The sequence below is a fragment of the Heliangelus exortis genome, chromosome 1 (assembly GCF_036169615.1).
Source record: "Heliangelus exortis chromosome 1, bHelExo1.hap1, whole genome shotgun sequence".
Lineage (NCBI taxonomy): Eukaryota > Metazoa > Chordata > Aves > Apodiformes > Trochilidae > Heliangelus > Heliangelus exortis.
Window position 1 is genome coordinate 27233864 of NC_092422.1, and position 24131 is coordinate 27257994.

Here is a 24131-nt window from a genome sequence, read left to right on the forward strand (position 1 = left end):
ACACAGGGGCAACACTGAGAAGTGAAATCAGAATTCCCAGAAACCTGAACCAACAAATCCATTTGCACTTGTTCTTATGGGACAGATCTGAACACAGATATGAGTAGGTGATACCCTCACTGCACTTGAGGAAAGGTCACCATGCTCTGTCCTGGGAAGTCTCCATGCCCAGACCAGGGGGCAGCAGAGGATGTGTACACTGCTCCTTCCTTCTCTTTAGGAATGGTTAGTGCTACACAGAACTTTGACCCTCAAATTCAACACAGATCCATAACTGCACAACACTTCCCTGAAAAGAGGAAGTAAGAAGGTTCCCAAGTGTTGCATATTTTTGTATTTCTACTTCTTGCGCTGTTTTTCTTTTCTTTCTTCACTGTTTCCCTTTCTCCGAGTTGCCATTTTAGGATCCTGCTCTGAACCCCAGACAGTTCATGTTTTCCATCTGAAAAACATGTACTTTCAGCCAAAATTTCATATATTTTATAATCAGGTAAGAGCAAAACAAGAGGAAATCCACACTGTGTGCTTTCTGCATCTGCACAGAACTGCTAAGCACTTCAGACTGCTCAGAATGTAAAGTCAGTGCATGGGGGAAAAAAGCTTAACCACCTGACCCAAGCTAACAAGTAAACTTGATTAGAGAATTGCTACTTAACTACTCCCAGCCCCCCTACGTCCCTATTTGTCTCCTCCTTCTCAGAAAAATATTTCCTAGGGACATATCAATTATTTTGCTGTACCACAAGCAAGGTTAGATTTTACCAGATGTCACTTTTCTAGCAAATCAAAATACCAGATTCGCATACCACGTTTGAGGTTGGGTTTTTTTTTTACAAAATTAATTCTTAAAAAATAACAATAATAATATTTTCTATTTACTTTACAAAAATTTATTTCCTTTGAGAGCTATTTTAAAGCTTTGCCCCCTTGAGGTGATTTTAATAGGCCTGCACTTGTCCACACAATTTCTCTTATACAGAGAAAGTGTTCTTGTGACATTGTCCCATCTCTCCTTTTGAGACATTCACACATTTGGTTTCAAACACATGTTCTGCCTCAATTCTGGAACAACAGCTATCCCACTCCCCAAACTGGAGCCCACTCATTACCCTGAGTTCTGTTCACTCTTTGGTTGGGAACAAAGCCCAGGGGCAGCATTTTCACCCCACACAAGTGGCATTTTCCAAGTGAGCAGAACACCCCGTGAAAACTTTTGATGAGCTTGTCTGCAGCATGCTACCAGCTCCAGTGACACACAAAATATTCAGATCTTTCAAAAGTAATAAAATGGTGAAGCAAGACCAGCATTTCAGCCACCAAACGAGTAATAATTCTGAAGCAGACTCAAGAAGAAACTTGTGGGAATTTTTTGTCTAGCACTGTTTACTACTACAAATTATCTACCAGACCTGGCCTGTTCATACTGCTGTGCTTGTTACACTAACTGGAATTAAAAAAAAAAAAAAAAAAGCTTAATTCTGGGAGTCATTTTTTGTTGTGGTGTACTCTTATTCACTTTCACTACCATGATATGAAAACAATGCCTGGGATCACAATAGTGTGATGGAAACTTCCTACTACACTTCAGTGAACCTTTAGGGAAAACGTATGTATGAGCTAGAGGTATTATGAGCATTTCCAGGAACCTTGACAAAATTGATCACATTAAAAAAGCAAGACAATTAGGAAGAAAATTGCTTCATCAGCTTCTTCCATTACTCATATCATAGGGCAGATGTAAGATCAAACCCAAAAGCATAGTTTCCAAAAGCCTTTTGAAAATTTGGCTGGATTTCCAAGCTTGTCACCTTCATGAGTGACGCAGAGAACAACCAGTCCAGGATCTTTTGAGAATCAAAACACCACCTGAAGTAGAAAAGTTGTTCAGGATTTGTTCCAAACACTGAATTGTTTAATTCAAGAACAAACCACACTGTACTTTGCTTGTGCATCTGAAAACAGAATAGGATATGATGAAACAGAGAACTCTCCTTGTGGTTTTGTGTATATCATCCCTGTCACTTTCGTAATTAGAGGACATAGGCTACCATTAAAGTCAATTGCAAAGTTCCCATTGACTTCAGTAGATGTTAAACAGGCATTAATATTATGCTTTTCAGTTTTCTTGAGGTTTAAACACCTCATAAAATAAATTTACAGATGAACTAGTAAATGTACACTTACAAAGAAACCTCCTAAGGAGTCCCTGAAGCCATATTTTTAAATGCTGCAATTCATTCAGTTTGTATCAGACAGATTAAGGGACAGTCAAACATGGGCACACGGACCAAGAACAGCAATAAGAAAGGCTGAAAATACACTCCAGAAATATAATTCCAAAAATATCATTTGACATATTTGACAAAACAGACTGAGAAGAGGTTTTTATACTATGTGACATATTTCACAAGCTCTGAAAACCCTATCTATTTATTTATCTGCCTATCCATTTCAGTGATCTGTAAATGAAAACATCTACAGTATATGCAGTGCATTTTTTTTCCAGGAACCCTTTCAAAACCACTCACATAAAAATGCAAGAAAAGCTAATTGAGAAAGAGAGAAAAAGTGAGGGGGGAGATGAGAAGTCAGAAATACTACCATCCAGAGCTGACATTTTCTTCTATAAAGCTATGTGCCCATTGGGCATAATTTTTGATCTCACAGACTTTCCACATGTAAAACTCCAATTGACTTTGGTGCAAATGAATAAACTGCAGGGTTTAATTAAGCCTGCTGAGGTTTGAAAAACAATCTCATATGCTGCCTGAACATTTCCATGATTTTCAGAGATTTTCGAGATAGCTTGACTAATTCATTGCCAAATAATAATTTATACATAATTATAAGTATAATGTGTAAATATAACTAGAAGGTGAATATTAGATGATAAACAGATATAAGGAACTAACAATTACCTACCCTGACTTGATGAAAGCTTTATTAAATCAAATGTTATACATGACATTACCAAAGAAAGAGTTGTGATTGATGGATGACATTTGCACAATTGTATTGTTCCAGGTACAGCAGAAAGGCTCTTTCAACAATCAGTAAACACTTGAGAAATGTTTGCCTACAGGAGCATGGTAGAAGAAGCAGGGATACTGTCCAGCTCTCCAAAACAGGCTGCAACCACCTTAACCTGGAGACCTGGATTCCTTTTTCTACCATGCCTTGCTTCATTCAGAAAATATTCTGCACCTTCTTACATGTTGGAAGCATACTGAGGCTGCAGGGATCGTTCTGTTATTCATAAATTTTAGGACACTTGTCCATGGAGCTTGAGTATCTCCTTAATGGGGTGTTTTGTAAATACTTTTTTTTAAAAAACAAACTAATAAAGGCGATTTCCGCTCTGTGCATCACACTCACAGGAACTCATCAAGTAGGATGATGCCTTCAGGCCCTCCCAGACTAATAGGAAATGGACAGCAAAGAATCACAGAACTATGGACCAGCTTATGTTGGGAAGGACCTCAGGAGGTCATGTGGTCCAAGTCCCCACTCAAAGCAGGACTGATTTCAACATTAGTTGTGGTTGCTCAGGGCCTTGTTGAGGTTGTGCAACTCTCTACGTGCACTCAGGGCTAGAGGCAAAGAGAAACTATGCTGGAGGTTTGCCAACAGCTCACAAACAATGAAATTTGGGAGCATTCCAGCTCAGGAGGGACAGGCTCCCTACTCTTGGTTCCACTGCACAGCATCTCTGCAGCTCCAAGAAACACCCAGAGACAATGCTAGAGGGGTTGCTGCTGGTTTGGCCTCTGGGGCACCCAGCAAGTGACTGTTCAGTCATTCTGTGAGGACGGTGTATGGAAAGTCTGACCAGGGGAAGGAGCTATGCAAGGCGGAGAAGATGAAATCTCTGGAAATATTTGCTGTGAGGCTTTAGTAAATCTCTATGGAATATTTGGTAACTGTGTTTTTTTCCACGTCTTGAAGCAGTCAACCAAATCTGAAGGGTTTTGTAAGGATGGCAAAAGGCACATACCTGATGCAAAGGCAGAGAAAGGTCTGTCTCTGCTCCAAACCCTTTTAAAAAACAGGAGTTAGATTTGTATTTTTTTTACATAAGCAGAAAAACATATTTTTACTAGCATTCTTCCTACAAATAGTTCAATGGTTTTTCAATTCAAAAATCTAAAAAAACCCTCAAACCTTGTAGAATGACATTCTATAAAAATAAATTCAGCCTAAATACATTAAGTTCGGCAAAGCTCTGAAAAAAACCAAAACCAAAAAACAAAACATAACTAGAATCTTATAACAGGAAGCATTAGGAAATCTTCATCATGGGCAGAGCTGCCTTTCTTGCCTCTAATATTGTTTGTTAAGCACTTTGGAATCCTTAGAAGTTAGCAGAACCACATAACTGAAGCTGCTGGACTGCATTTCTCAGCTCCCCATTTCTGCTGCAGTATCTTACTGTTAATTATTGTTATAAACCACAGCTGGCTGGTGTGAGCACCAGTTAAGTCTGTTTTCCTCTGGAACTAAACTCCAGGAAAAGAAAAAATTCTGAATATGCATTACATCAAGATTAAAGACAAATTTTGAAGTTTGCTTCCAGAGAAAATGCTGGTGCATTCAAACCCCATTAATGTACAGAGCAAGGAGTGCCAAAGGACAAGAGCACTCCACAAATACAGCTGCAATTCCATGAAGTCAGAGCAAGCAGCTCCTTGCCCACAAGATGAGGTAAGTAAGGGATGTAGTGTAACAGCCCACATAACACAAATGGATCTTGCAGCTCTAACCATCTGGACCATGAGGCCCCAAAACTAACAATATTAAATATAGAATACATACAGCTTTTATATTCCACTTGCATTTTATTTGTGGATTTTATTTGACAGTTCTAAATCCTGACTTCTTAGAAGTATTCTTCCTACCGTTCTTAGGATCAAGGGGTTGTTTTTTTCTGAGCTTCCAGTATGCAACACCACAAGCTGGTAAGGGATCACTGATGAACTCTCCATCCTGTTGTATTCAGCAGAAAGTTTGCTACTGATTTCAGAAGTGCAAGAGTTTCACCCCACAGGAAATCAAGGTAAGTGGGAAATAATACTCATTTCATCCAATTAAATAGTAGAGCTCACAGGTTTTCAGGACCTCAGTCCACAGACGTTTCCTTTTTCTGTCAGAAAAATACAGTTGGGAGGATATGTAACATAAAGTAGAAAAAAGGGGCTGTAACATAGAGTGAGACAAGGGGGCCAGAGCTGTAAATTCCTTCCATCGACACAGTAATCTGTATTTGTAAAAGGCCAATACTGAGCAGGCAGTGAAAACAGAAACGCATAACCACTTCACATGGTTCCACTGCCAGAAACATCCATACTAATTTCCACCATCAAACACACACTATGATTACTTAAAGGTTGCTTTTTTTTTAACCAATCCAACTTATAAAAACAAAATCCTCAAGATGGTATAACTTCACATTTTCATATTCTGTAACGTGAATATACATCAAATTGGCAACAATCTCTACCTTGTGTACAAGCCTCCTTCGGGGTCATTAACACCAAATCAGCTCCTTGCAGTAAGTAAATACTTCTTTTTCTTGGTTTTTATGTTAAAAATTGAAAATTAATCTTGCAAGTCATTTTGAACCAGCAAAACAGCATTGACAAAGCAAGTGCTGTAGTCTGATATCTTTTATTAGGCCAACTTAGAGTTCAAAAATATGCAAGCCTCTGTGACCACACACAAGTTCATGTATGCAGAACTCCAGGCTGGACCCATAAAATGTATTAAACTACTTGCTTTTTCACTACATATATATATAGTATCTATGTATATCATGTATATGCATAGACATTTGGAAGGCTTCAGAATAAACTGTTCATTGATACAGGTTTAAAATAACAGCTCTGAAGGACTGCTGTGGGTTGGCATGTAATCTTGATATATATCACTGGGATTAATAAAGAAAATTTAGCTACACACAAAACAAACCCTGCTTCTGATTTCTAATGAAGTCTAATTCCTAGGCAAAAACTTGTGACTCTTAGGTTCTCTCATAGGTTCCTTGCTGCTAATAACAGCAATGAGAATACCTGGCTGAAATTTCCACTAAATGGGCTTTGATGGATCATTTTTTCCTGACAACAAAGACACCAGAGGATTGGATGGATTGTAGCTCCTCACTGTAACTTCTCTTAAAAAATACTTCCTGTAGGCAAACATATAGCACTGCATTTCACATCAAGTGCTTTACAAGGAACAATACAGAGGGTCACTAACCTTGCAATAGCTATGAAACTTCAGGATGCTTCATGCAGATAAAACCCACTCTAAATGGGTTTGTCCCATCTGCATAAGAATTCTAACGTTTCTAACGTTGCTGTGTGTCCACAACAAGGTGTGTGCATGACCTGCTCACCTCTGCTTTTCCTTCCACAAGCATGTAAACAGATCACCACCCAGCTCTGCAGTGGCTCTCAGTCCACACGACACACCTTCCACATGGGGAAGAGAAGGGATGATTGTGGGAGCTCCCTACAAAGAACAAATCACACAATTACAGTGATGGAGGCAACCACTCTTCTTTCTTCCCGGTTCTGGCACCTATGGAACTCTTCCTGGTGTCCTGTGAGGAGAGCAGTGACACCAGTAAATGCCAGCTACTAATGGGAACAAAGACTGAAGTGTGTCCTTCAAGCCTTAGTGCTACCAGCAGGAGTACTGCTTTGTAAATATGAGTATCTCTGATTGTGTAGTGTCTCTACAGCTCTCAGCTACCAGAACTCTGCCAGCACATGCTGTGACAGTACCTTGTGCTCCAGTTGTAAATGCCTTGAGATGGGTTGGTGGATCTAATTTGATAACCTCTGCTAACTCATTTCAGATTAGTTTGAATTTTGATGCTACAGCTTTTTAGAATTGATCCTAAATGATATAGGATACTTAAGACCAAAGAGCATCACAGATCTGCAGAAAAGCTTTGTCTGGCAGTTCAAGAAGGATCAACATTTTGAACCTTCTACCAGGGAACTGGGTCATGGGAAAAAATATTGGTAAGCAGATATACTGATTAATAAGAAATCTAAAACCACCTTTAGAATAAATTTAAGATGTGGCCTCAGTGTTACCCTATCCACCTGAAAATAATATGGAGGATTAGACAAAAAAGCTAGAACTTTGTTTATCCCTGAACTGAGGTAATGGCTACTAAAAATGTGGATTTCATTGACAGATGATTTAGTGAACATGATGACAGATGCTCAAACATGGTTCCATTAAAGATAAAAGCAACATGCTTAAATCTCATGTGGAGGGGTTTTTTTTCTTATAGGTAGAGAATGTATGTCAAGACCTTTAGAAACCTAGGAACCACATAATGAGAAAATAACAAAGCATCAGCACTCATAAGTGTCTGGCTGAAATTTCCACTAAATGGGCTTTGATGGATCATTTTTTCCTGATAACAAAGACACCAGAGGATTGGCTGGATTGTAGCTCCTCACTGCAACTTCTGTTGAAAAATACTTCCTGTAGACAAATGGAAAGCCAGGAGAGGACTTGAGAGGACTTACTTTCTAGAAATATGGAGATTTTTTTGCACTTCTAGAGTGAATCTATCCAGAAATATCACCTGTGAACATCAACACCAGGGCAGAAGGAAATGCAGTGTCAGAAAAAAAATATTGGGATCTTATGTTCCTTGAAGTTGACAGCTTTATCAATGACCAGGAAGATACTGCAGATCTAAAAACTAAAATTAATTATGCTTCTGCTTCTGAAAGTTCAACCTCCACTGCTTGTTGCAGTGCCAGCTGCAATGCACTGGCTCAGTCAGCCTCAGTGTCTTGTGTCCTCTTTTTGTTTGGCATCAGTGAGAGTGACTGCAAAGCTAGGTAAGAGCTGTCCTCTATGGGCCTCAGTAATAGCTGACTGATGCTACAGCACTGATGTTCTGAAAACACTGATCTTGGATGCAGCTGATAACTGTGGTTGGCCTCAGCCCTTCATTAACAGGACACTGGAGGAGATAAACAGAAACCTTTATTATGTGGTCTTTCTCATCATAATTAAAATACTAAAAGCAGGCCAGAACTCCTCAGAATTGCCTACTACTCTCCATTAAGTATAAACATTACCTACAGGGACATGCTTAGATACAAACCTCCATACTGCAGACACCTACATTTAGATTGGAAGAAATCCACACTAGAAATCTGCATTTCAGACAAATCATTGGTGCATTATGGCACAGATGCCACAGGAGGTCATATTATCATCATGGCCTTCCACATTACAAAGACTATTTTGACTCCCAAGTCTTCTCTGGGTATTCACAATGAATATCAAAGAGCACATTTGGAAGGAATGTGGACTGTTTCTCAAGAACAGAACGTAGATTATGGTCACCACGTCATAGTTCTTATGTCTTAAAGCCTGAAAGTATTGTAAAGCTGACCATAAAAAGAAATTCCTTGTATATTAACTGCTATTTTATTCATTTGCAATCAAACACAGAGAAGCACCTCCTGTAACAAAAACATAACAATTATGAAGTGCAGACAAGTAGTAACAAACTATCCCTAACTAATATATCAAAGTAAACTCTAGGGCTGATCTACTTCTTTGCCAAGGAACCAAAAGAAAGATTTGTAGAGTTTGGGCCTGCTTTTCACCCTTTGATGGAGTCCTGTGCAGAGAAAGCATATGTTCTGTGACTGAACAGACTCAGAGAAAAATAAGTTTGTCTTGCTTTTGTAGCAAGATTCCTCCATAATATTTTCATAATTAAAAAGTAGGAGTAGGCAGGTGAGAGGCAGAACTGTTCCATGTGAGCAAAGAGAAGAGAAAGAAAGGCATAATTGGGGCTCCTACTTCCAGTTCCTACTGCACGAGCTATAAAATTGCAGTAATGTCTTTCTCAGAGAGCTTTATTTTATCTTATTTCATACTGTCTTCCAAGCCAGAGTAGGCCTACAAAAGTCTTTCAATATGTTTACACTGAATTAACATCAGTTAATAATGAAGGGTACCATGAATGATCTGACCAAATGTAGACATCTATGTAAGAGTGAGATGAACTGCCTCCAGTTGCATGGGTTGTATTGACTACTTTGACTAAAAATAGCATTTAGACACCTACCTCACATGTGAACACCTGCATCTATCCCAAAGGTAAGCATCTAAAATCTCTCCCAGACCTCTCAACTCTCACTGGCAGATAGATGAACATTTCAGACTAGATTAGTAATAAATTAGATGATCTTAACAAGATAGAGAAATGGTCTGAAAACAATAGGAGACAATTCTACTGAGAGAAGAATAAAGCTCTCCCTTAGGCACCACATGAAGGATGAGAGATAATAGGCTAAAGAGCAGCTATGAGAAAAAAGCAGAATAAGCTGAAGATAAACAAAGAGCATCATCTGTTCATGAAAAAAAGCAACCATAATATGATGGAATGTACACCTGACAAGGTATATAAAGGAATCCTTTCGTTCTGTTTGACACAGGTTAAATTGCATCCAGTTTGGTATACTACCATGAAAGATAAATAAAAGTAAAGCTGAAAGAATGGCTGGAGATCAAGAAGAAAGGGCTTGGGGAAGAGTGTCTGGAATGCTGCCTGGCAGAAAAGGGCCTGGGGGTGCTGGTCAACAGCCAACTGAATATGAGCCAGCAGTGTGTCCAGGTGGCCAAGAAAACCAACAGCATCCTGGCTTGTATCAGAAATAGTGTGGCCAGCAGGGTGAGGGAAGTGATGGTGCCCCTGTACTCAGCACTGGTGAGGCCACACCTCAAATCCTGGAGTCAGTTTTGGGCTCCTCATGACAAGAAGGACATAGAGATGCTGCAGCAAGTCCAGAGAAGGGCAACAAAGCTGGTGAAGGGTCTAGAGCACAAATCTTATGAGGATCAGCTGAGACAACTGAGGTTGGGAAGAGGAAGCTGAGGGGAGACCATATTGGTCTCTACAGCTACCTGAGAAGAGGTTGTAGTGAGGTGGCTGTTGGCCTCTTCTCCCAGGCAGCCTGTGATAGGGTGAGAGGAAACAGCCTCAAGTTGTGCCAGGGTAGGTTTAGATTGGATATTAGAAAAAAAAATCTTTACTGAAAGAGTGGTCAAGCACTGGAACAGGCTGCCCAGGGAAGTAATGGAGTCAGCATGCCTGGAGATGTTCAAAAAATATGTTGACATGGCACATCAGGACATGCTTCAGTTGGCACGGTGCTGTTGGGTTGGACTTGATCTTTTCCAGATCCAGAGCTCTTTTCCGACCTTAATGAGTCTATGATTCTAAAAACAAGTCATTCTCAAACCATTTCAAGTCAAGTTCCAGAAGAGGCAGCAATGGGCTTAACTTGCAGCAAAAGAGGTACAGGTTAGAGATCTGGTTTGTACATGTAACTTGCACATGTCAAAAAGGAAAGTCTTCCAAAATTATCAAACACTAGAGTGAACCACCTTGCAAGGTTGTGAAATCTCCATTCTTGGAGGTCTTGGAAGGCAGGTTAGTCAAATATCTGTTAATGAGATCTTAGGTATATTTGATTCTGACTTCATCAAAGGGATGGAGTAGATTACCTCAGATCTGCTCTAGCACTGCCTTCTATAATTATGTGATAAAACCCCATTTCAGAGATACAGAAGCAAAATTATGACTTGCCTGTGACGACAACAGTGCGGCATAACCAGAATTATAGCACCTTCACTAATCTCATTCTTTTAAACAATACCAGCCAGTAATATTGATCTATTCTTAAGAAAAAAAATCAATGAAAAATCACATCTTTTAAACAGATCACAGAATAGTCTGAAGGACCTTTAAAGACCATCAAGTCCAACCTCCCTGCCATGAGCAGCAACTTCCTTTACTAGATCAGATTGCTCAAAGTCCCATCCAACCTGATCTTAAATACTTTAATGATGGGGGATCCACGACTTCTCTGGGCAACCTCTGCTATTGTCTCACTATCACCACCACAAGGAATTTCTTCTTAATGCCAAATTTAAATCTATCACCTTTCAGTTTAAAACCATTACCCCTCCTCCTTATCACAACAGTGCTGACTTATGACCAATTTTCATCCTGACATCTGTCTCCATAGGGCTGCTCTTAATCCATTCATCCTCCAGCCAGGTTTGATACTGGTGATTGCCCCAGTTACCAACTGTCCAGGTAGATGACATCTGTAGCTCCTTTTCACTAATGCAGTCACTCTACTGTATAAGGCTACTAAATCAACCAGGCACAATTTGCCCTTGGTGAAACCATGGTGGTTCTTTAATTACCTCTCTGTCTTCTGTATATTTTGATGTATCTTCCAGGGGGATATGCTCCATGATCTTAGAGGGTTGGAGGTAAGGCTGACTGTAGCTCCTAGTGTCCTCCTTTTCACCCTTTTTAAAAATGGATATGATGTTTCCCTCTTCCCAGCCACTAAGGACTTCACCTGATTGCCACAGCTTTTCAAATATGATGGAGAGTGGCTTTTCAACTACATCAGCCAATTCCTCAGGACTCTAGGGTGCATCTCATCAGGTCCCATAGACTTAGGTATGTTCAGGTTCCTCAAGTCATGAACCTGATCCTTTCTTACAATGGGAGGGTCTTTGCTCCCCCAGTCCCTGCCTTTAAGTTCAAGGACTTGAGAGATGTGGGAAGGGAGATTACCATAGAAAACTGAACCAAAAAAGTGGATTAGTACCTCAGCCTTCTCCATGTCATTTGTCACCAGTCTTCCTGTCTTATTTATTGGGGAAGTGGCGGGTAACACTTGCATATATAAAAAAGTGCATAACTACATCATTGTTGACTTTGTAAATGCAAATTGAGCCATTTCGTCAGTTTAATGTATAAAAATCAGACTCACATTTACAGCTGTATCAGTTCCTTAGCACAATTACACAGCAGTGATACAAAAATGTGCATGTAATTTCATGCAGTATTTTTGTATTTTTCTGAGTTGCCTCTAAACTCCCTGAAAGAAAGATACCAAAGAAAATTTCAAAGAATGAAGCAGCATTACCTCTGTCCTATGTGAAGATCACTTTTATTTTCTTCAGTGACCTCCCTGCAGTATAATGTTAACCCAGACCCAGAATTATGATATCATTCTTTGACCTTGTCAAAACAAATAGGTTGGGGGATCACCATGAAAACTGCAGCTTCAGAACCTTCTAACATAACTGTTAAATCCAAGTACCTTCTCAGAAACCATGCCAATCATTTGCACTGAATTAAGGCAATTTTCTGGCATTAGATTTCGATGACCTTGTGACCAGGGTCAAAAAAACACATTGTAATTTGTTCTAGATGGCCCAAGCATATACCCACCACTTCTGTGGGGTCCTATGTCAATACTGCAGAGCCTTCCAGCAAAGTAAAGCTCAGGAGAAGAAGTATAAACATTGTGATTAACATTTTAAATCCAAGTATATTTTTACATCTGTGCTGTTTTCACCTCCTTATGCTTCTTCCTTTCTGCAATTAATTATCATGTTACTGTTATTTATTTCCTAGCAGTTTTTACCAAGTTTTAGAATTCAATTTAATTTCCCAATTCAGTCTCAGGACACACATTCTTAGGTTAATCATAGAATTCTAGGGAGAGTGTGTCACATACAGGGTATGTCCCATGCTCTCCATAATGCTATAATTGGATACATACAAAGGCTCTTCTCTGTGCCTTGGAAAACCCCTCTACAAAATTTTTCAGCATGCTGGGCTTTTATATGCTAAGCTTAAAGGAATAGTCACACATGCTACCAGACTTTAATATCTGTGACCTTATAAATTAACAAGGTCATCATATAGATCAGATTATGATAAAATTCTCCTTCCATTTGTGGCTTCTATAAGACTTCAAGTAGCAATGGAAAAGTCAGTGGCTTGGGGACAGCTACTGTCTTCTGGAACTCCACCAGTGAAACTCACCATCTGCATCCACAGTGCTGCAGCAAAGATGGTTTAGTTCAGTTATCAAGTCAAACATATGCTCAATATTTGTCTAGACATGGTGCTTTGAGTGAATTAAACTGGACCATCTATATCTATATGATATAGATTCATAGACTCATAGAATCATATTGAATTTACAGCCTGAATAAGTATCTAAATCTAAAATAATATACTAAAGGTCTTTAATACTATTTAGTAAATGTGCATTAGAAATCTTTTGAGATTAACTTCCATGTCTCATAGATAAGACTTTCTGAGCTCTGTGACAGTGTCAGTTTCTTAACAGAAACTCCCCAATGCAAGCCATAAAGCCTCCCTCTTTCAGAAGATTTTTTTTCAGGACTAGGAAAGGCTCCCTCTAAACCTGTAGTTCTTAACCAGGTGACAGTAATGATGACATTTATGAGAGAAGTGACATATCCAACAGATTAGAAGTCTATGCTTACACTTGGGTTATAATTGGAGGCATTTAGATATTGTACAGTTAAAGAGCCCAGAGGACATCAAGTTTTCCTAAAATTGAAATGAATGGGGCATTCCACATTGCCCCAGTTTCTGTAAGAATTAAGAGACCAGAATTGATTTGTAATGTGCCTGATACAAAAAGCAAAAAATGCATAACAACATTAGGCACATAAAATACAGATGTTTATATCTGACTTGTCAGATCACATTCTGCACAAGTGGGTATTTATATGTGCAACTCCTCTCTAAAACAGGCTAAATGAATTGTATACTCAAAGTACCTACTTCTCTCTTCTGACCATAAAAAAGCATGATGTGACATGGTGCATGCTGTACACCTCTAAAGATAAGTTATATTAGTGTATATCAAGTTTTCCCTAGTATTTGTTTCATCTTGTCATGCTCTGCTGAGGATGATCAAGGTAATAATGTCTCTGGCTGCATGGCTGCAGAGGAACCCCTGTTCTGCAGAGGAACCCCCTGCAGGACATCTTTGATGCCTTTTCCTTACACATCTGCATCTATGTCATATTTTTAACACTGGGGTTTTTTTCTTCTGCTGCTGTGTTCCAGAGATATAACTGGTTTGTTTTTTCTTTTGCTACAAACAGCATCTGAATGTCACTTGTCTCAAACACTGGTATTTCTGGATACAATACTCACTTGTAGAAAAGAGGGATGGAAAAAGGTAGTGCCTCACATCAGCTTGCTCTGGTAGCTCCACTGCTCAGACACCACATTAACCTGACAGATGAACTTCATCTCATGAGCCCCACTTCTCTGGTTTGGCTGCAGTAAGGTTGTTGCCTCCCCTCATAAGCAGTGCCTTCACTTGAGGCCACAGTATGGGGACTGCTGCCTCAGGCCTCATAAAGGCTTTCATTAAGTGTATATATATATAGTCTTGTCTGGATAAGACTAGGTGGTGACATACTAATCTAGTTTCCTTCTGCAGCAGGGTAACAGATGGAAAAGCAGGAGGTGTCATTTCTTTACTGCTTTTGACACTGACATGCACTATTCTTCTACATAAGAGAGAGAAACACAGCTTAGAGGAGCTAGTAAAGGATGAGTACAAACTGGCTGGGAAGTCATTCACTAGAAGTATTTATCATTAGTTGGTTGCTGAAATGAAAGGATGAACAGAGCAGGATTCCACAGGAATCTGTGCTTTACTTGGGGCTTCTCAGTATTTCCATTAACAATCTGAATGAGGGAAGATAAAATATGCTTATTCATTACTGCAGTTAATCCCATGGTAATAGAGGCTGCCAGCTCACTAGAAGATAGGGCTGAAATTCAGATTATCTTGACAAATTGGAGAAGTAATCTTAAAAACAGGTGGAAAAACAATAAGCACATGTGCAAAGTCCTGCTCTTTCATACTGCACAAATACAGGCTAGGCAAGACTTCGTAAGACAGCAGTCCCATAGAAAGGAGCTAGAGGAGCACAGCCAGGCTCTGATCAACTGTTCTGTTCCAATAAATAAAAAAATGCAAACCCCATAGTGAGATACATAAAGAGTAAGACAGCCTTTAGGAGATTTGAGTTGTCTGCTCCCTCAGCAGCAGCAAGGGCTCAGCTGGAAAACCAAGCCTAGTTTGAGACATGGCAAAAGATAAATAGGACAGAATTCAGAAAAGAGATACAAGAATTGATGGAAGTTAAAAAAAAAAAAAAAAAACAAAAAACAAAAAACCACTATGAATTAAAAAAGAAAAAGTAAAAGGCAAAAAGACTGGTATGGGTTAATATACAGGTGACCACAGAAAACATACCAAGAAAAGAGTTCCAACCTGCACAGGACAGTTAAACACTGGCATAGTTTGCATGAGGGTTATGAGAAATCTTCATACCTGGATGTCTTTAGGAACAGGCTTGACAAATGGAAAAAACAGAGGGATAATGGGGCATCAGGGCATGGGGAGAGATTAAATGACTTCTGAGGTCATTGTGTTCCATCTAACACAATTTTCTAGGATACAGTCATACTGCATTTTCTAAACTTTTTGATGTGAGTAGTTGCATTTAGAGCAATTGTGCAAAGACCAGCACTTCTCATTCAGCATCCTTGGAGCTGAATGAACCTGAGCTTTTTATTTGTTATAAATTCAGTAGGTCTGCTAGTTCCAGAGTTCACTGCACTAAAGCTAAGGCAGTTACAGCCTGCTTTTATAATGCTCTCATTGAATAAATTTGCAAAGCTGCTACCTAGAGTCTACATTATTGCTCAGCACAACTTTGTTAATTTGGAATCCAGATCTGGTGACTGATTTAGGAAAACAGTTCAGCTAATCCCTAGTGAATAGAAATCCTCAGCCTAAGATTGTATGGCTCACCAGATTCCCACACGTGCAAATGCAGCAGCTGCCTGGCAAAAGGAAGTTAAAATATCAAGTACAAACTTTTGGGGCTTTTCACAGGACATGCTTATTTTCCTTCCTCAGAGATCCAGGCCTTCAAAAGGAAGGAGCAGAGACAATCACAAACTGTCCCAGTAGAGTACTTTTGTAGTGAGGTGGCAAGCACACATATGTATTCTAGAAAGCCCTTTGAGGGCAGCAATTCTGACAGGAGACGTTCAGAACTACTGCTAAAAAATAATTTTAAAAACCGCAAAACATTCTGCTAATTAGCTTTGTATTGTTTCTTCAGTCTGCCCATACAATTAGAGCGAATACCCATGTGATATCAGTAACCTATATATTTTAAAGTATTTCCATGTAATTGCCTTCTGCATGATAAAACACATTGAGGTAGAGTACTATGAATTATAATGCCCCAGCAAGAGCTTCTGGGAAGGCTCCTGTGCAGATTGCTTCCTGCCTGATAGGAAGTCCTTGATTGACCCACAATCTGTTGAGCTTTGGGAAACCACACCAGGCCCATTTCTTCATTCCAACTTGGTGTGAGTTGGGCAAGCAGCTGATTTTCCTGGGACATTGAGATAGGCCATTGAGATGTATGTTATATGTACCTGCTCCTGCAGTAGCCATCTGAATTTACTAATAAATGATTAATTGTCATTAAAATAACTATTTTCATTATGACAACAATGAAAAGTCATTTACTCCTCAAAATTATTATAAAGACATAACAACTGCTCTCAGGTAAGCTCTTCTGAGTGAATGGTTCCAACGCAGCTGAAACAGCTGAACAGCACCAGAACAGCTGAAATCCCTTCACTAGAAGCAGGATATTCTTGCTCAGGGTTACTTTCTACTAAATGTACATTTAAAGGTGCAATGAGAGATCTTTAATCCAATGCCTAAGGAAAAAAGTGAGACTCAAAATCTAAAGCTACTCAGATGCTTGCCTACAACTACCCAAAAAGAAATATTTCAACAGGAGTCAGATGCCCAAGGATCCCAGATGACATCTGGGGATCCAGGACTAGGGTCCCACCTGACCTACCCAAGCATCAAATAATTCTCAGATTAATGAGTCTCATGTGGAAAACTGCTGAAGTTTCTGAACCAAACATACTTCTGAGCAGTGAATTAGGTGTTGCTGGTCTTTTTCCTGAACTCTGTATCAGAGATAGCTGACATTTACTAGAAATGGTTGTGTGTTACATCTGGAAGGCAAGGGTCTCTACAAAGATGTGCTGGCTGTGTTAACTTAGTTACACTTTGTGTAGTGTCCTATGTAGCTGAGCCACTCACTTGAGCTATAATAAAAGGCAAGCTGCATTTACTAAAATAACTGCTCTGTGATAAGCAAATACTTTCTGAATATCATTTTATACTGGCATTCTAAAAATAATAATAAGACTTCCTTTTCATATAACATTTTATAATCTTATCTGTCTTGCTTACATCCTTAGGCCATCATGGTTATGACGTGTCTATGACATTTTATAATTCTCCACCATCACTGTAAGTTGGTATTCAGAATTGCTGAGTTAGATTATTTCTGCTGGATTACACAAAAATTATCTTACCCAAATAAGCTTATAAGACAAGTAGGCAATGTACAAACAAGAGCAGGGTGTAACAGATGATTTAAAAACAAAAAACACCAAAAAAACTCCAACAACCTATTTGGATGAAGAAATGCTAATCCTAAGCGTACATTCTTCTCCTTCAGATGTTTTACCCAAAACCTCTTTGTTTCTTTTTAGGGAAGAATGACTGCAACATAAAGGAAAAGAGACATAACTGGTACAGTTCCAATAAGCCGGTTAGGTTTTTTCATTTTATTTTTTTGCCAGACTTTAGTGACCTGGCCTCTAAGGTAGGATACAAAGCCTCAAATTGAGTGCTCCAATTTTCTGTGAAAATATGTGAGAAAATATAGACTCTCAGAATCTGAGAGTGACAAATATGTAGTTGCACATTAAGTCACACAGAGTTAGGTGATACAACAGGCCAGGCATGTGAAACTTCTGAAATCTCATTTCTCCCCAGAGTTTGCATACCTAGCAGCAAAACCAAATCAAAACCAGTTTGAATTCTAGGCTGGAGTCTAGGATCATCCCTTAGCTCTGAGCATTGCTGGTACAAGTGAGCACTTTAGCAGGAGCAGTACTATTACATTTGCACATTGCAAATCTCCCTGGCCACAAGCACAGACATTTCAGTACCCAAACTACTTTCATTTCTACCTTTGCAGATGTACATTACAGGTATTGAACAAAGTTCCTTCATACACTAGCCCTAATACACTTAGCATTTTGGTTACTCTTTCCTGAATTCCCTCTACAACACTTTCTAGTTTATGACAGAGAAGTAATATTACCTAGTCTATTAAAATGAGGAAATATACATTCAGATACATGCAGGAAAACGTTTTTTCCCCTCTATTTCCTCTTAATTTACATCTTGATGAGTCAAATCCCCACTGCTACATTGCCAAGTCAAATAAAATTTCACCAGCAATTAAAGTTGTCCTGTGGGATTGTGCAAAACATCTTCAAAGAATTTGGTCCTCTAAATGCACATGGCCAAGAAAGAACTGCACTTTTTATCTCTATTCAAAAGCCATGAAGAATAAATCTTTTCAGAGTGCAAATAATTTTCAATTTCAATAGATGAGTATTGGTATCTTTGATATAACTATGTGTAACTCCATATAATAAGTCTAAACTATTGTCCTGGAACCGTTGTCCCATGCTCATGGATACTATAAGGTAATCGAGCAGCTTTCAGGTTGCTTGGGAGCTCTAATAGGCAAACATCTACAAGACGCAAACCTTTCTTTACTGTTTAAAAAAAAAAAAAAAAAATTAGGGCTGTTTTTTTTATTTTTGCCTTTTGCCCTTTCGCTTCCAGACAACGGGACGCCCGATTCTGCCACGCAAATGAAGGGGCAGAACGAGGTTTATTAGCGGGACCATTTCGGGTGGCCCCCGAGCCGGAGGGGAACCGCCAGCGGTACCGCTCCGGGGGGACCCTCAGGGGCGGGGGAGGGGGCGGTGTGTCCAGGAGGGGGGAGAAAAACAACAAAACAAGGGAAGAAACCACGAGGTGTATTGGGTGGAGAGATAGAGACGCCAAAAGGGGGTTATGTTATCATCCGTCTTTTCGAGCTCTGGGCAAGATATTGACTGGCACCCGGCAGAGATGCGGGGTGCGAGTGCTTCTCAGATGCCGCGGCACGACAGCGCGGATCATGCAGCTGCCCCTTCTCTGCCCACCCACCCATCCCTCTGCCTCCCCCCAACCCTGCCCCCTCCTCCTCCTGACGCTGCCCTTTCCCAGCCTGCCCAGTACAATTCCGACAGTCCCAGCGCTTTCCTAGCTGTCCCAGGATGTCCCGGAATTATCCTAATTGTTCCAGGATTATCCCAGCACTGCTCCAAACTCTGCCAGCACAATCCCAGCAACATCTCAGGAGGTCCAAGCACTATCCTAATTGTTCCAGCACTGTTCCAGTCTGTGCCAGGGCTGTTCCAGCCTCTCCCAGCACCGCCCCAGGATCCTGTTGCAGGACAGTTCCAGTCTATTCCAGCACTGTCCCAGCTGTCCCAGTATTGTCCCATGGGACAGTCCCATCACCACCCCAACTATCCCATCTCTGTTCGAGCACAGTCACAGGCTGTACCAGCGCTGTCCTAAACCTCTCCAGCAGAGTTGCTGACTGTCCCAGCACAGAACCAGCACTGTCCCAGCAGTGCCACCAGTACCAGCTCCGCGGGTACCCGTCTTCCTCTCCCGTTGGGGGGAGGGTCGCCCCCCGTGTACCAGCCAGGCGGCAGGAAACGGAGGGACTCGGCGAGTGGCACCCCTCGGTGACAGACCCAAGGGCCAAGGGAAAGGCAAACCGTGCCCCGGGACAGCTCACGGCCACTGCCACGAAGAGACAGAAAAAGCAGACGGGGGGGCCCTGCCGGTGAGACCCACAAGTTGCTTCGCAGCCCAGCTGAGGTGTTTGCAGAGTTACCGCGCACAGGGAAATCCCAGCTCGGGGTAAACCCGAGCACGGACTAATCCGCAGCTCGGGGTGTCAAGTTTGAAGAAAATGGCCGAACACAAGCCTCATTTGCATTTTCCACACGGAAAAAAAAATTAAAAAAAAGCTGAACAAGGGAGATAAATGACTGTCTGGAGGTAAATACTGACCAGCAGCAGCAGCTGGAGAAGAATCACCACAGTGCCAGCATTTTAACTACAGCGTTTAGAGGCAGTCAGGGGAGAGCAGCAAGATCTCCGGGCTGCTACAACTGCCTGGACGCCCACTGGGTCGACTGTCTGCGAGTAAAAGATAAGAGGCTGGTGCAGAGAAACAAAAAAAGAAAGACAGAAAAAGGGAAAAGGAAAAAAACAAAAAAACAAAACAACATCAAAAAACCCAAAACAAAAAAAACAACCCACCACCAAACCTAAGAAGAAGTAATGACTCGAGAGTAGCTGCAGCCCTGCGGAACTGCTCGTCCCGGCCGGGGAGGGCAGGGCAGGTGGCAGCGGGTGTGGGCGCAGCGCCCGGGGGTCCCCGATCCCTCTGCCCGGCTCAGGGCGACCAAGGGAGCACTGAGGGAGAGGGGGAAAACGAATTCCGGCCTTAGGGAGACCCCGCTGCCCGGAGGCTCTCCCGGTGCCTCGCAGGGAAACCTGAGGGAGATGGAGCCGGAACCTCGGCGTTACCCATGGACCACGGATTAAAGGCTGAAGGAGGACTGCTCCGATCCTCAAAGGTGATGGCAAAGTCTGAATATCTCCCAAACACACACGTTTCAGTTTCGGCGGAACGGGATGGAATTAACTGTCAATTAACTGTCAGATCTTTAAAGTTTTTATTGCTTTTCTGTCAGAAATTACTTTTCGAAGTGATGTCACTATTGTGTCTGTTTTTACATAATTCCAATACACCGCAAAGTTTCCATCAGAGCCACCTGAACATTTTATAATAACTACTCATCTTTCCGGCAGCCCAAACTAGCCTGGGAAGAAGATCTGCAGCGGGCTGTCAGCGGCTCTCCACTTCGCTTCGCCTGACCAAGAACTTCGACCGAGCTTCTGTGCCAGGACCTCCTCCGGCACCCGGCCCCGACACTGGTGACTTCCCTGAGAACAGAATCGGGCCCCTCGGAGCGCGGTATCCTCCCTTGACGCGTAATTAACCGAGAAAAAGCAACTATCCTATGTCCAAAAGACGACTACACTCGGGGGAAAATAAAAAATAAATAAATAAATAAATAAATAATAAATAAAAAATCCCCACACCACCTTAAAAAAAAAAACAAAACACCAAAGTTGGTGTTTTCTTACAGTAATATTCCAGGCTTCTCTGGCTCTGAACTTTTTTGCTTAATTGCACCATATGACCTTCTGCTAAAAGGTGATTCTTCACTTCTTTCTACAGGTTAAATAACTTCTTATGTGCCGGGTGAAATAAAAATACTAATAGACACCCAAGATGATATTTGCATTTGGTATTTTTACCACCGAGATATTTTATAGTTTAATTATGCCAAATAGGAAGATAACACAGACGTCTGCAGAGCCCAAAGTACCTGATTTTACACCCAAAATCTAGGCAAAGTTTGACAAGAAAGAAAAACCTGTAACCTTGGTGCCACTGAGGTGGGAGAGGGCAAGGTGCACACAACAAAATAAGGGCTTGGGGACATTTCCGAGGAAAAGGGTGTCCTATAACAGGACGCTCAGAAACCTGACATGAAGGGGGTGAGTTGGCTCTTCAGCCTGTCAGGAAAACGAGCCGTCACACAGATTTAGTTATTATCAGCCAAGTATCTGGACTGGGGAACAAAAAGGGGAGTGAAATGTAACATTTGTGGCTGGAGAGAATAGAACTCCTCGTCCCCCTGGTCCCAGTGCTGTCTAGGGCCGTCTCAAGGGCTACAGGGGCATTTCAGAAAGGACACCCCCTGCGCCTGGCCACACCTGTGATATAATCAAAGGTGTTTAATTAATTAATTAATTAATAGGATTAAAAGAAACAAAGAAAACCAAACCCCAAAACAGGAAAAGACAAGTCTTAGCTGGGACACCTCTATTCAAACCGAGGTCAGTGTATTTTTTTTGCTAAGGACTGTCATTATTTGCTGTATATATTCCTCCCACCAGTCGTCCGTGACGAGCACGTTTTAAAGCCTCCACTTTACTAAGAATAAAGGCACTTCACAGCTACGCTAGGAAAGGGGGTGGGGAAAATAAATCTTAAAAAAAATATTTAAAAAGGAAAGGAAAAAAAAGGGGAAGAAAAAAAAAAAAAAAAAAAAGGAAAGGAAAAAAAAAACCAACAAAACCCCACTTCGGGTCAATTAAAAAATAACGATTTTGTTCTTGGAAAGCTACCAGTTCTTTGCTCCGACCTTCCCGGGACTTTCACTTAACCTCGGTAACACCCTGCAAGTCTACAATCATTTTGCGTTGCATTGCATCGTACCTTTTCAGTCCTTCACTACAGAGCAGTACCGGGCTGACCGCAGGCTGCTCAGATAGTTTGTTCGGTAAAAGAAACGTGATGAGACGCACGGGGTTAAATGCTGCACAGATCCAGCTGATAAGAGAAAAAAATCATCCAGTCTTTAACAACCTGGTCGCACGCGCTGAATATAGGTAATGGTGTCTGAAAAAATAATTACGAAATTACGCAGCTCTGGATACACACACACATAAAAAAAAAAAAAAAAAAAAAAAAAAAAAATCCCCGAATCACTGTAGAAATGACGTGTTAACTGCGGCTGCTGACCCTTCGGCTTCGCATCGAGGCACAGATCACGTCCATCCCCTCCATAAGTCTCCCCAAACCTCATTTTTCCAGCTCATTCTGTGGGCTTGACCGGACGGAGAGCGATACGGGGGAATGGAGGGGCTCCGCCGCCCGCCCTCGACCCCCTGAGGAACTGCCCGTGCCCTCCGGAGGTGTTCCAGCCAGGGGCAGGGAGAGGCCGGCAGCTCCCGGGGCAGCCCCGCGGATCGCAGGGGGAGCGGCGGGGCTGCCGGACAGTCCCGGTCACGCACCCCACCGGGGAAGGGAGCGGGATGCCGCAGCCGCTCCCGCTTCGCTGGAAGAGGAGACGCACCGTGTCAGTCCCGGCACTGCCTTCTCACACCCTTTTCATCCCCAGCTATATCTGACTTTTCTTTCTTTTTTTCTCCCTCCCCCTCCCGGGCACAAATGCCTTCTGGCTCGCCTTTGACATTTGAGGCTTGTGAGCAAGGGGAGTGCTGAGGCGGCAGTTACCACCGCGCTCTTTCTGTGACACCACGGGGGAATTTTGGGGGAGTTCTTTGAAGGAAAAAAAGAAAACAACAACAACAAAAAACCCAACAAAGCCCAAAACAAAAAAACCCCAGAACACCTCAGGCAGACGAAGGTGTTGACTTTGTTTGCCGATAGTTGGCAGCCCCCGTCCAGCGCGGAGCCGGAGGTGGCTGCGGGACAGTGGCTCATCCCCGCGGGGAGGTTTGGGGGAGAAACAGGGCTTGGAAAGGTGACATTTCCACACCGGTAACCAAGCCCCTCCCGACCCCCAAAATCAAAGCTGGTGTTTTCCTGTCCCCCTCCTTGCTTAAGGGCAAGAGGAACTGCTTTCGATTGCTATCTATCTCCAAATTTGGCTGGTTTCTTAAGAAGGGAGACTGAAATTTCACTACTGCAGGAAACACACGGCTGCTAAAAGTTGCAAGTACCAAATCAACTCTCCATCACGGCTATGAAAGTTTCTTTAAAATAAAGAAAATTGGATTTGATCTCTCCGTCCCATTTTTGAAATGCAGTGACTTGCCGTAATTGGCCAATAAAACCTTAAAAGTTTCATAAATACATCAGTAATAATAATACTTAAATATTAAATTATATTAATAATAATGAAGATAATAATAGCAAAAGTAGGGCTGGGAGCGGTGTGAAAACCCAGTATACGCCTGACCGGAAAAATCCAGACATTTGGAGCTGAGTTTTGTCGTTTCAGTTTGCCTGGTGATGTTAACAGCGTGTCGATAAACAAGAAGTGAGAATTGAGGGGGAGCGGCCGGGGCAAGGGAGAGGCAGAAACTCCAAAAGGCGGAGTTTTTTTAGATCATTTCATCTCGACTATTTCGTCATTTTGAATTTAAAAGAAAGGCTGTCCCGCGCCCAGTAACTTCGCGCACTTATTACTTTAATCAAGATGTTAAAACATTCCTGGTTCTTCTCCTGATGCTAGACCATGCGTTTAATGAAGTTCGGTGCAACTGTCCGAGCTCGCTGCAAACTGGATTAAACTCTGAGTCTTGAGAATGCAGACAATTGCAGCTTAGTCGTTGCTAGTTTTGTATCACATT

At 41.5% G+C, this 24131-nt stretch overlaps 1 long non-coding RNA gene across 11 annotated transcripts in view; it reads right to left on the reverse strand.

Annotated features, from left to right (window-relative positions):
* The window catches only part of LOC139793830 (uncharacterized), an 87413-nt gene that overhangs the window by 8667 nt on the left and 54615 nt on the right, over positions 1 to 24131 (reverse strand). For 2 of the 11 annotated variants that reach the window (XR_011724821.1, XR_011724822.1), the window contains 2 exons: positions 22249 to 22362; positions 20609 to 20995 (listed from right to left, as the gene is read on the reverse strand). The exons of 5 other annotated variants lie outside the window; for them this stretch is intronic. This is a non-coding gene — a long non-coding RNA (uncharacterized lncRNA). Of the gene's footprint in view, positions 1 to 1404; positions 1445 to 20608; positions 20996 to 21052; positions 21744 to 22248; positions 22363 to 24131 lie in introns of those variants that run through there. 4 more of the 11 variants (XR_011724827.1, XR_011724833.1, XR_011724828.1 and 1 more) reach the window with 3 other exon arrangements.